This window comes from Giraffa tippelskirchi, chromosome 10 (assembly GCF_054371585.1).
Source record: "Giraffa tippelskirchi isolate mGirTip1 chromosome 10, T2T-mGirTip1v1.2.pri, whole genome shotgun sequence".
In the NCBI taxonomy this organism is placed as follows: Eukaryota; Metazoa; Chordata; class Mammalia; order Artiodactyla; family Giraffidae; genus Giraffa; species Giraffa tippelskirchi.
The window spans coordinates 8,468,825-8,480,904 of NC_137284.1; the positions used below are offsets into that span (position 1 = coordinate 8,468,825).

At 59.1% G+C, this 12,080-nt stretch overlaps 2 protein-coding genes across 14 annotated transcripts in view; one reads left to right on the plus strand and one right to left on the minus strand.

Moving 5' to 3' along the window:
• FLRT1 (fibronectin leucine rich transmembrane protein 1) overlaps positions 1-2,497 on the minus strand; it is a 46,975-nt gene extending 44,478 nt beyond the window's left edge. Inside the window, exon 1 of the transcript XR_014066315.1 lies at positions 2,292-2,497. The gene's annotated coding sequence lies outside the window, so the exon portion shown is untranslated. The remainder of the gene's footprint in view (positions 1-2,291) is intronic.
• Positions 1-12,080, plus strand: part of MACROD1 (mono-ADP ribosylhydrolase 1) — a 152,673-nt gene that overhangs the window by 83,420 nt on the left and 57,173 nt on the right. The window lies entirely within an intron of this gene.

The window sequence follows — 12,080 nt, forward strand, 5'->3', positions numbered from 1 at the left end:
AAAGACCAGGTGAGGGGCCCCTCGGCCACACGTGGAGTGAAACTGCAACAGAAAGCAAAGGAAAAAGAAATCCCAGATTCGACTGGGAGCAGTTGCCCTTTCCTGCGCTCCAAGTGCTTTTGAAATCTTAACTCATTTCATCCTCAGAACAACCCGATCGCCTTGGGGGGAGGTGCTCTTTATTACCCCACCTTAAGGTTGTGCAGACTAAGGCACAGAAAGGTGAAGCAACGTGTCTAGGGCCACACAGCGGGAAGCCGCAGAGCTGGTATTTTAACCCAGCAGTCTGGGCATTTAACTGCTGGGCTTAATTTGCGTGGTGGGTTCAGAGTGTGTGGTTTATCATTATGCTTCCTGACTTACAGAGATGCCACGTGTTATTTTTTGTGTTTATCTGATGTTATGTAATTATTTTAATTAAAAACAAAAGAGCTGGATCAGCTGACCCCCTAATTTTAGCTTCTGGGATTCCTGTACTTTTGACTTGGAAGCCTCCTCCCGAGGTGCCGCCCCTAAAAGTCCGCGGTCCGAGGCCTGGCTCCGGGTGCCCAGCCCAGCCGGGGGCAGGACCGCCCCTCCTCGCCGGCGCCCCAGCCCCGCCCCCCGGCCCCCAAGGCCGCCGCCCCGCCCACTCCTCTGGCTGCCGGCGGGGAAGGGCCGCGCGGGTTATGAGTTCAGCAGTCGATTCGGGCGCACATCATCTTGTCTGCCGGGAGGATTTAGTGCGCGGTCGGTCAATAGTGCGTTTGTTTTGTTATCGACCTGCCGGCACAGCGCAGGAGCCGGCTTGTCCCCCTCGGCTGCTCAGGCCTCTCGGAGCCTGGAGCTGGAAGCGCCACTGGTCGGGTTGAGGGGCTCCTCGGGGCCCCCTCCCAGGCCTCCCACCACTCCCAAACCCCCGTGTACAGCCTGGCCTGGTGAGTCCCGACTCAGGGCCCCCCACAGACCCCATCTCCTGCCTCGCCTGACCCTTGGGTCTCCTGCTGGACAAAGGGCACCGGTCCCGTGGAGACCGCCCCTCTCCCCAACCACTTCACAGACGGGGAAGCTGAGGCCCAGAGAGGTGTCATGGGAGAAGCAGGAGCTGCCAGGAACAGGTGCCCCGGGTCTGGGGAAGGCCCAGGGTTGGACCCAGCCCAGCTGGCAAAGGGACTCTCTCCTTGGCCTCGGCCTGGCCCCGGCCGTACCGGGTTATAGGGAAAGGTAGACACTGGGTCTCCGGCCGTGATCTTCAGTTATGCGTTCATTCAACACTTATAGCCAGATGGCTGCTCTGTGCCGAGCCCCAGGGGCCCCAGCCCCCCTGTCCCCCTGCACAGCACTGCACTAGGTAGAAATTGAGGGCTGGTGCTAATGGGGGCGTGTAGGAGAGTGGGGTTCCCTGGTAGCTCAGACGGTAAAGAGTCTGCCTGCAGTGCAGGAGACTGGGGTTCGATCCCTGGGTGGGGAAGATCCTCTGGAAAAGGGAATGGCAACCCACTCCAGTGCTCTTGCCTGGAAAATCCCATGGACTGAGGTCCTAAAGCGTGGGACACAACTGAGCTACTTCACTTTCATTTTCACTTTCATGGGAGTGGGGGGGCCAGGGGGACTGGAAGGCTGCTTTCAGCTAGGGGTGCCCTGGGAGCCTGGAAGGAGTTTTCTGAGGGGCCTCCGAGGAACGAGTAGAACTTTGACCAAGGCGGAAAGGCACCCCAGGTGGAGGGGCCCCGCAGGGCGAAGGCCTGGTGCTCCACCCGGGAGCTCAGGGAGAACCGAGGGCCAACTGTGGCCAGCACGGGAAACGGGAAAGTTTGACGAAGTGTATGCACTGCTCTTGGGAGCAGTGACTACAGACGGCCCCTCCTCGGTGTACCGAGGTGTACAGCCCCTTGAGGACGCTGACCCCAGCACCCCCTTCCCCAACAGTGTCCCAGACGGGCCGCCCCCACCGCCCCACTCCTCATCCCCGTCTCCCCCCCTCCAAAATGACAAAGAGCAAAAAAAAAAAAAAAACTATTATTGTTCACGCCTCATCTCCCGCCAAAGTTATTAAATTTCATTCCACGAACAAATAAATCCATTTTTATTGCAGCGGGAGGAGCGGGCAGCGGTTCGCTGTTTCACATTTTTTTATTTTTCAAAGTCCTGTTAAATCTGCCCCGATCAGGTGGGCGGCCCCACGGCCCCAGCACGCCAAGTTAGTTATGGTGTTTCCTTCTTCACCGCTGCAGCGCAGACCTTCCCCACAGTGGCCGGCAGGGTGGATCCTGCCGGACCTGCCACTGGCCCTCAGGTGACCCTCCACTCACCTGCAAGCAGGGTGGGGAAGCTTCCGGAAGCCTCTTGTGTGTCTGGCATTTTATAGGCCTAGCCCGGCCATTTCACAGGAGGGGAAACCCCAGCTCAGAAAGGCTCTGGGGCTTGCCCAAGGCCAGAAGAATCCTAGCCCTCCGTTGCGGCTCTGTGGGCCTGTGGGTCTCAGTCACCTCACTTTGCAGCAGGAATTCAGTTCCCATCTCTGTCACCCACCAGCTGTGTGGCCCTGACCACACGAACTGGCAGGCGTCTTAGTTGCAACGTGTGTAGAAGGGATATAACAATAGCATCTCCTCCCTAAGGCCACCGTGAGGACAGAGATGCCACGAGCCCTTAGCAGAGAGCTTGGTGCCTGCCGACGCCTCTCCCCCAGCCTCCCCAGCTTCCAACAGGTCTCCCCCACACCACTCTGCTCCCCTGCAAAAGGACCTGGATCCTGTGTCAGAGGAGGGTGGGGGTCGGGGGAGCACGTGCCTTCATAGTGAGGTCTGGGATGGGCGCCCAAACTAAACCCTCACTGTGGCTATTTTTTCTCCCGAAACCATTTGCTAAAGACTTAATGACTGTCAATAAGTAGCTTGTTGCATCGGCAGCACCGTGATCTCGCAGAGGTTCACGGTGAAGCATTGAGGGGACACAGCTGCCCAGACCAGGCTCGGGGGTGCCACTGCGCCCCCTCCCACATGGGCACCCAGCTCTGCACATGTCTCTACAGGGAGGGGACTGCCTCCCGCTGCCCAGGTCAGGGGTCCAGCCACTGTAGCCCTACCCGGCACACTGGCCCCACATCTGGGAGGACTGCTTGGACGGGGTGACGACACCTACCTCTGCACCCAGGCTTCCAGCGGCTGTGCTCACCTGAGACCCACCCCATCCTGGAGCGGACCAGGGAGGCCCCCCGCCCCACCAGGCACAGACAGCAGACAGGCTGCACCTGCACCTCGGCCAGGCCTGGCAGCGCCTTCCCCTCCCGGTTCAGAGCTGTCTCGGGTATCAGATGGGCTGTGATTCCAGGTGAAGACATCCACCGCACTCCCCAGCTCGCGCGCGAGCGTGCATGCGTACACACACACACCCTGTGCGAGCGTGCATGCGTACACACACACACCCTGTGCGAGCGTGCATGCGTACACACACACACCCTGTGCATTCCTGCTCTCCCTGCCTCCCTCTTTTACCCCTCCCTCTGGCTGGGGGAGGGGGTTGCCCATATTCTCAGGCTCCCATCACCTCCCATCTCCTAGGCTCTGTCTCCTACCCCACCCTTCCTCACCCCGCCCTGCCGCTGTTCCCTGGGGATTCCCCCTTCTCTTCCCTCCCAGATTAGCCGGTGGCACTATCAGGAAAGGCAGCTCCAGATAAGGTTCCTAAGGCTGCCTGTCGGCACCTGGGGCCGCTCCAGCCTGGAGAAAGAGGGGGTTACCATCTCCCGCCAAGTCCCCTACAGTTCTGAGCACCTCCAGCTAAGCCCAGAGGCTGACCCTGGGCAGGCTGGGAGGGCTGCTTGGGGGCGTAGGCCTACAGTGGGAGAGGGCATGCCCATCAGGGGGTGCAGCCCAGACCTGAGCACCAGCTCCTCCGCCCTCAGCCCCGCTCCAGCCTGGAGAAAGAGGGGGTTACCATCTCCCGCCAAGTCCCCTACAGTTCTGAGCACCTCCAGCTAAGCCCAGAGGCTGACCCTGGGCAGGCTGGGAGGGCTGCTTGGGGGCGTAGGCCTACAGTGGGAGAGGGCATGCCCATCAGGGGGTGCAGCCCAGACCTGAGCACCAGCTCCTCCGCCCTCAGCAGGGAGAGAAACAGAGACACAGAGAAGTGAAACCAGGACCCTCCATGCTGGCTGGAAGAGATGGAGGCAAAAGCCCCGCAACATGCAGAGCCCTTCCTGTTTTTGCCTGTGCCTCCCTGGCCTCTGTTTACTTGTCAGTCGGATGGGAACGCTGGCCTTGCCGGCTTTGCAGGGTTATCTGAGACTCACTCAGCAGTAAATACATGTGACAGTGATAACAGCCTCCATCGTCATCCCAGGCTCCATGCTGCACCAGGCCTTACATGCCCAGTATCCCTTAGTTCCTGATGCCAGCTGGCAACACAGGTGTGATGGACACCTCCATTCTAAAAGGTTGGGGCATGATGAAAGCTGGGCCAGCGGCAGGGAGTGAATCAGCCAGGATGTCTGCCAGGGCTGGTAGGTGTACGTGTCCCCCAAGGTGGAATGGTGGGCCTGGCAGGATGCTGGGTGTGGTCAGGGCCACCTTTCCCCCAGCTCCCCAACACCTGGCACAGAAGGGGTTTCTGGCACTGCTCGGAGGCGCCACGTCACCTGAACAGAAGGCAGAGCCCCTGCCAACGCTCCCGTCGCATAACTCCTGCCAATTCAAACGCTGTATCTCAACACCATTAATTTACATTTTGATTCAACTTTCTTAATTTTACCCTAACTTTGCACGACTCTGGTTTGAGAATCATTTTAATGTATTTATCTGTGAGGCAATTTGTTAAATAACCCCCAAGACTCGGTGGTTTTCCGTTCTGAGCTTTTATTGCCAGGCTATTTTAAATTAAATTAGTTGTCAGGGTCCCTGAGTGCATTGTAACGGGGATGAGTTCACTGCCAGCCCACTCATAAAAGTCGAGCGAACGCAGGCTAAATGGACGGGAGCAGGAAGTGGGCCGCTCAGCTCCTCCGGGACCCCCTCAGTTCCCATTTAGGGGTGCAGGGGGTGGTAAGCTGCCTGCAGTCTGCAAAGCAGACAGCTCTGGTGTGTGTGAGTGTGTGTCCGACTCTGCAACCCTATGGATGGTAGCCCGCCAGGCTCCTCTGTCCATGGGATTCTCCAGGCAAGAATACTGGAGTGGGTTGCCATGCCCTCCTCCAGAGAATCTTCTCGACCCAGGGATCAAACTGGTGCCTCTTCCATCTCTTGCTTTGGTAGGTGGGTTCTTTACCACTAGTGCCACCTGGGAAGCCCAACAGCTCTGGAGCCACCCCCAGTTCCCAGGTGAGGCCATGCCTGACTGCCAGGCCCCCAAGGGCCAACTGAGTCCGATGCTGCAGGCTGGGACAGCTCCTTTCCTGGGCTTGTGCTGGGGACACCAGGTGATGTGTGTGCAAGAGCCACCGGCCATTTCCCCCTGAGGGCAGCAGGGAGCCAGAGCCTCGTCTCTGCTTTGGGTCCTCAGCCCCAGGGAGAACTGTTGGCGACTTGGGGGGTAGCTGAGGTCTGCCCTCTCTCGTTCTGTTGTCTGAGCTGGCATCTGTGCTGGCTGTCACCTGGGCCGGGGGCGTGATTTGTGAGCTGAAAGGCACAGGTATTGAATCTATATTTCATTTTCACATCAGTAGCTGCTATATGCCTGATAATGGACTCCCCCTCACTGCTCTCCAGGGAAGAGTGAGCAGCAGGGAGGAGGCCCAGTGTCCTGTTGACGAAGCTGCTGTCCCCATCGGGCTGGCGGATGCCCATCGGGCCGGCGGGTGCCCAGCAAGGCTCTCCCCACCCACGTACTAGCGCTGCCTGCCCCTACAGGTGGGCACCCTGGCCTCCCACCCCCCACCATCCAGCCTGCCTCACCCCCAGCTGCATTCAGCCAAGTCAGTCCCGGCTCAAGAGGAAATGAGACTCTGGGATTCTGCCCTTTACACCTCACATACCATGGGAAGCTGCCAGCCCCTGGCAAATGGACCAGGACACTGGTCCCTGGGAGTCACTGGACTCCCCACTGGTCTCCCAGGGTCCGCCCAGCACGGGGGAGGGGCTGGGATTTTGGTGACACTCCGGCTCCTCCTTAGCAGTGCCTGGCAGGGACCGACACAGCAGGGTCCTGTGCACATGGACAGCAGGGCCCCCTGGTTATCAGTGTGGGCACTGCCGTCGGATGCCTGGGTCCGAATCCCGGCTCTGCTGCTCTCCAGCTGAGTGATCTCAGGCCGTCCGCTTTCCAGGCAAGCAGCCCTTCTATAAGATGCACCCTCTGAGGAGCCTTGTGAGGATGAAGTGGCTCCAAGTGTGTAGAAGCACCTGGAAGCAGTCTGCCTCCCCGTGCTCTCACGCTTCCTGGGGGCAGATATTTTCCCAGGAGAGTAACTCTTTAAATACACCTTTAGAGCCACTTGACACACTCCTATTCATCCATCAACGCCCACTCAGAGGTCACCTCCTCTGGGAAGCCTTCCTGAGGCAGGATGAGTAGTGCTCTCGTGGTGCTGGAGTGAACCTTACCACATCCTCTCCCACCAGCTGGCTGTGCACTGAGGGATGGTGGTTTCATCTTTTAAACCTTCTCTAACTCTGGACAAGCACACACTGTCACATTCACCACGGCCTCCATGAATGTTGGGTTTGGGAGGGGAGGAAGGAGAGGTGGGAAACGTTAAAAGGCCGATCTGACCACATCAGTCCCTGGCTTACAGCCCTCCAAGCCCCTGGCCACCTCTGAACAAGGCTCAGCCTCCTGCACGTGGCCTGCCACCACCCTGCCCCAGCCTGCTGCCCTCCGCCTCACCTCTCACGCTCAGCGTTCCCCCCACTCTTGACCTCTGCACCTTCACCCCTGAGCCTCTCCTACCCTGGCCCTTCTGAAATGCTGTCCTGCAGCCCTTTCCTCGGCCACCACCACCGCTGCACCTCCAGATCCACGTCCAGCCCATTTCTCCTCTGGAAATCCTTTCCGAGGCCCCCCAAGTCGGGTGCCTGTTATGGTTTCCTTCATGACAGTCCATGTCCCCAGCACCATCACTGCCCCATGTCTGGCCTGTCCCCCCACTAGACTGCACTGGGCAGGGGAGAGGACAGGACCCGAATCTGTCTCAGGGACCATGGTGTCCCTCCTGCCTGGCTGGCATGCCCTAGGTGGGCTCTGGAGGAACTAGGTGAATGAATGGAATGAGTGAAGGAAGGAAGGAACAAACATATGATTGATGAAGGTCTCGGTGAAACCCTGGGCTCCTGGCCACTGAGTGCCCCGGGTATTGTCTGGTGACCCCCTCTCCGCCAGCCTCCACTGGGAATGGGTGTCAGGCCTCGCTGCCTTCTGGTGAGGCAGGGGAGAGTTGAGGGGAGCCGACTGTGCTCTCCACTCTGTACTGTTTGATGTCTGGCCAGAGGCCCCACCCTCTGCCGCTGCTCTTGACGCTGTCAGGACGCGCTCTGGGTTTTCATAGGGCTGGAGAGGAGATGCCACCACCAGCAGGCAGGTCTCAGGCGTGTGTGTCATGCACACACACACACCCGGCCCCACAGGCCCAGCCAGGGCAGGGCCTGAGGCCTCTGGCCACTTGGCCAAGAGAAAACAAGAGACTGCTTGTTCCAGTTGCAGAAGGCCAAAGTTGAGGAGTCAGGACCCCGGGGCCCCGGCCCCACTGTGGACACGGATTAGCCTCCCAGGTCCCATGCCCCCTCCCTGTGGAACCAGAGGCACTGGACACATCTACCCAGAACAAGGAGACCCTCCCTGGGTGAGACACCCCCTGGCACCCGCAGGGCTGCACACAGAGCTGGCATCGCTTGCTTGCTTGCTTGCTTTCTGTCCCCCCAAGCCCGGGCTGTGCAGTTTGGGAATTCCCCCCCCCCCTTTGCTTATGTTTTATTCACGTAAACCCAGCCTGCATCTGTCCTCAGAAGACAAGAGAGAAGACACAGGACAGAGGGAGAGACACAGAGGGGCTCAGAGAGACTGAGGCGCTTGGAGAGGGGACCTCAGGTATGTGTGGGTGTCCCTGTTCAAAGCCAGATGACCTACAAAGATCCAGCGAGATGCGCTCTCTCCCCGCGGCCTCCTGACAACAAGGGGAGCCGTCACTGGGATGCAATTCATTGTCACCTCTTCGTCTATCACCGGTTCCTTTTCAAACCTCTCCACAGCTCACTGGGGAGGGCTCAGCTCGTCCCCTGCCCTCTGCCACCCTCTCTGGGGCCAGGGAGGAAGCGGGAGGCTTTGTCTGTGCTAATTGCATTGTTAGACCGAAGGTGCTTATGCTCGGCTGTCTAATTTGGGGCCTTTATTAACCATGATTGCTGGCTGACAGGCAGGCAAGAGAACCAGCCTCGCTGCCCGTGTAGGGGGAGCAGGATTCAGCACACAGCAAGGCCTGTCCCTGCTACCCCCCACTTCCCGCCCCCTCCGGCACACACACCCATGTCACCCACCCCTCACTCGTCTCCAGGGGGTTTTATTCCCACAAGGGTTTCAGCAAGCAGAGGGGGAAGGAGCTGCTAGGAGGGTCACTGGCCAGTAATGGGGGCTTCTTGGGGGCCTGGAGACTGACTGCCCTCCTCTCACCCCTTGATGAACTCCTGTTCCTCCTTCAGGAAGAAGCACAATGTCCCCTCCCCTGCAAGTCTTCCTCCTCTCCTTCCTTCATTCCTTGGGCTGCCCTGACATCTGGTATAGATGCGGGGTGTTTTTAGTTGACGCACGAGTGGCACTTCCAATGAACAGGCAGTCTTCCAGGTGTTTTATAGCTGTTAACTCTTGCGGGCAATATTAACCCTAGGAGGAACACCCTCTCCACACTGTTCGGATGAGGAAACTAAAGCACAGAGAGGTTCAGCGACCAGCCCGAAGGCACACAGGGCCTGAGTCCGCGCTGCTCCTGTGTCTGTGCCCTTGGCCACTCAGCCATGGCCTTTCCATTGCCCACATTGCACTGAAAGGCTCCATTCGGAAGGAGACTGCACTACAGCGACTGAGCTCCTGAGCCCTCCCACCATCTTAACCTCCTCACCGCTAGGAGGGAGGGCAGGTGGGGCCTTGTCCCCTTGCAGCTGGGGTGTCCCACGTGTCAGTCTCATCGAATGTCAGCTTGTCAGTGTGGCTCCACCCCCCGCGCCTGGAACCGAGCCTGCACAGGGTGGGTGTTCAGGAAGTGCTGACCGAGTTGTTACGAGAACCTCAATCTCACCCCATTGTGGGTGCCAGCGTGCAGGAGGAGGCTGGGCTGAATTGGCTGGAACCTGTGACATTTCCTTCAACCTCGTATGCGGTGGGATGTGCCCTGTCCACATCCAGGTGGTCCCAGGGTGTGGGTGGAGGACTTGGCAGATATGAGACCTGGGATTCGGGATAAGCCCAGTCCAAGTCGGCCCACAAACTTGGGGCTCCCTCTGGGAGGCACCCAAGGCTCATCACTTGTTCAGTGATGCCCACACTTCACATTGATTGAGCACCTACTGCATGCCAGGCACTGTGCAAGGTGCAGGGGGCTGCTCAGAGAAGAAAGGGAAAGGCGCAGCCCTCACAGGGTGGTGGGATCAGGCGCTTGTGTAGGAAGACAACTGTATGCCCAGCTGGAGGAGTGAAGAGGAGGGACCCCTGTCTAGGGAAGTTGGAGAAGGCTTTACTTAAGAGGGGGGCCTTTGAGCAAGGCCAGGTGGTCATCCAGGTAGAGAAGGGGCCAAGGCATGCCAGGCAGAGGCTTGGACAGAGTCTCAGAGGCATGAGCAAGGCAGTATTTGTTTGGAAAATTAGCCAACAGAAGGAATGGAAAGGGGGGGCGGGGGGGCAGGTACATGAGTGTGTCCATTACTCCTTTGAAAAGTAAACTGGAACTTGATATTCCACTAAGGGATGCTTGCAAAAGTGCCCTGGCTGCCTAAACTGGGGCCTCGAGAGATGTTTTAAACTGCAGATTACCCCACCCACAGATAATCCAATCCTGCAAATTGGGAGGGTGGGGGTGGGCGACACCCAGGACCATGCATTTCGAACAAGGCCCTAGCTATGGTGTTAGATGCCTTAGAAAGCCCGAGCCGGCGCAAGGAGTGACCCGAGGCTCTGGAGGCTGGCCTGGCGTCGGAGCAGGCCAGGCCTGCTCCTCTCCACTAGCAGAAGGGCCCTCACCTCCAGCTGGGGGCGGGACGGAGGCCTAGCGTGAAGGAAGGGCGGACGGCAGCAAAGTCAGCGCGGCGCATCCATCTGCCCTGACAGCCAGCAATTACACCGCGTGATCGCCAGATTACTCCAAATGCATTTATTACAGGGGTTAGAAGCGGGGGACTTATTTACTGGCAAATCCATACTCATTACAAGACTCAGCCTAGCCTAGACTGAAAACAGCTCAACTGAAACAAATAATTACCAAAGTCCTTCCAGCACGAGGCTCTCAGGTGGTTGGGGAGAGCGGTGGAGGGGCGCCGGGCACTTTCCATGAAGAAAAGGGAGGAACAGGCCTCGGGTAAAGGATACCCCGCCGCCCGCCCAGGGTATGAATATGCAAATAAGCCCCGCAGGGTGGGTGAGCTGACGCGCTGCTGGGCGCCTAGGGCTCGGGTCCACCGCCCACAACCGCCGTGGCCAAGAGGCGTGGGGAAGGGGAGCGACCGGGGAGGGCAGCGTTCCGAGACCGGGCCTTGGAGTTGCAGCCCACGTCCTGAATTGTCCCAGGAAAGATACACTGGGCGGGGCACAGAGATCAAGCCCCCAAGCTGAATGAATGAAAGGATAGCCTAGACAGTCCTTGCGTGAATCTCACAGGCCTGAGGACGGCTGGGGGTTGTGGAGGGGCCAGCTCCCAGGGTATCGCGGGGCTGGGATCTTCTCCGGGTACTCCCACCAGGCGCACACAATTCTGACCTTGTACCCACACCGCTGACAGACACTGGGCGTCCTGGGCGCTGTAAACTTGGGGATAGCACACTGGGGTCTCAGGCCTTCCGCACCCACTTGGAACTCTGGGATTACAGCAAAAAAAAAAAAAATCAAGGATTTTTTTTTAAGGACTGATAGACCTCGCCTGACTCCTGCTCCCATTTGACAGATGAGAACATTGAGGCGGGGCCGGCCGCAGTCTGCGCGCACAGGAGTGCAGCCCCTGGGCCTCCCGGGTGGCGGTATCAGCAATCGGTGCCCTGCGTGGAGAGCTGTCAGGACGATTGAAATGTGGGCTCGGCCTTTCTGCCCGCTGGGCAGATGCTGGCACCGCCACCCGCGCCTTAAATATTCATTCACTTGACAGAACACTAATTAAACAAAGTAAGGTGCATTATTACTTGATTAAAATTTTTATTGGCAGCTTAATTGGTCTGTTAGTTGCCCCTTAGGGAGTTGGTCACCCGCTTCCCCCTCCCCACGCCGTGTGGGAGGGGGCCCCTAGCCATCCTTGCGCCTCTTAGCCCTTCGCGGCCCGTGGGGCCACTGGGGCGCCCCGTCCTCAGTACCCCAGCGGCAGGCGGGGCGCTCGGGGATCTCGAGCCCCGCCCCAAGGCCAGCAAAGTGGGGAGGCAACCAATCAGCGCCTAGGGGCGGGCCTCTGGCGGTCAAGCTCGCCGGGGCTCCACCTCTGAATGCGCATCCCAAACACCTTGGAGAGGGACGGGACCCAGACTTGGAGGGGAAGGCCTCAGTCTGATGGGCCTGGAGTGGCTGGGTGACCTACGCATCTCCGGGCCTAGGCTTCGGCTTCCCTATGTGCTCCACCGCAGGGCTACCCCCATAGGCCCTCTGTCCAGGCACAGGCACCTCCCTGCCCACAGCCTCTGTTCCCCCAGTCAGAGTGAGGTGCCTTGCAGTTAGGTATGGCCAGGGGACCCAGAGCTCGCCCGGCCCAGCTGCGGAAGGCCCTGGGAATGCCCTCGCAGAACAGGTCTAGTCTCCCACTGCCTATACAAGTACCCCTCTTGGTGCCACCCCTCTTGGGGGCTTGCCACCCCTGGAGTCAGTGGCTGGACACACTCACCCTAAGTGGAGCTGGAACCGCGGGTTTCCTCTTCACAACCCACACCTCATAGGTGCTTCTCCCACCTGCCCCTCAGGGTGATGGTGGTCTGGAGCCAACCTTTGCCCCT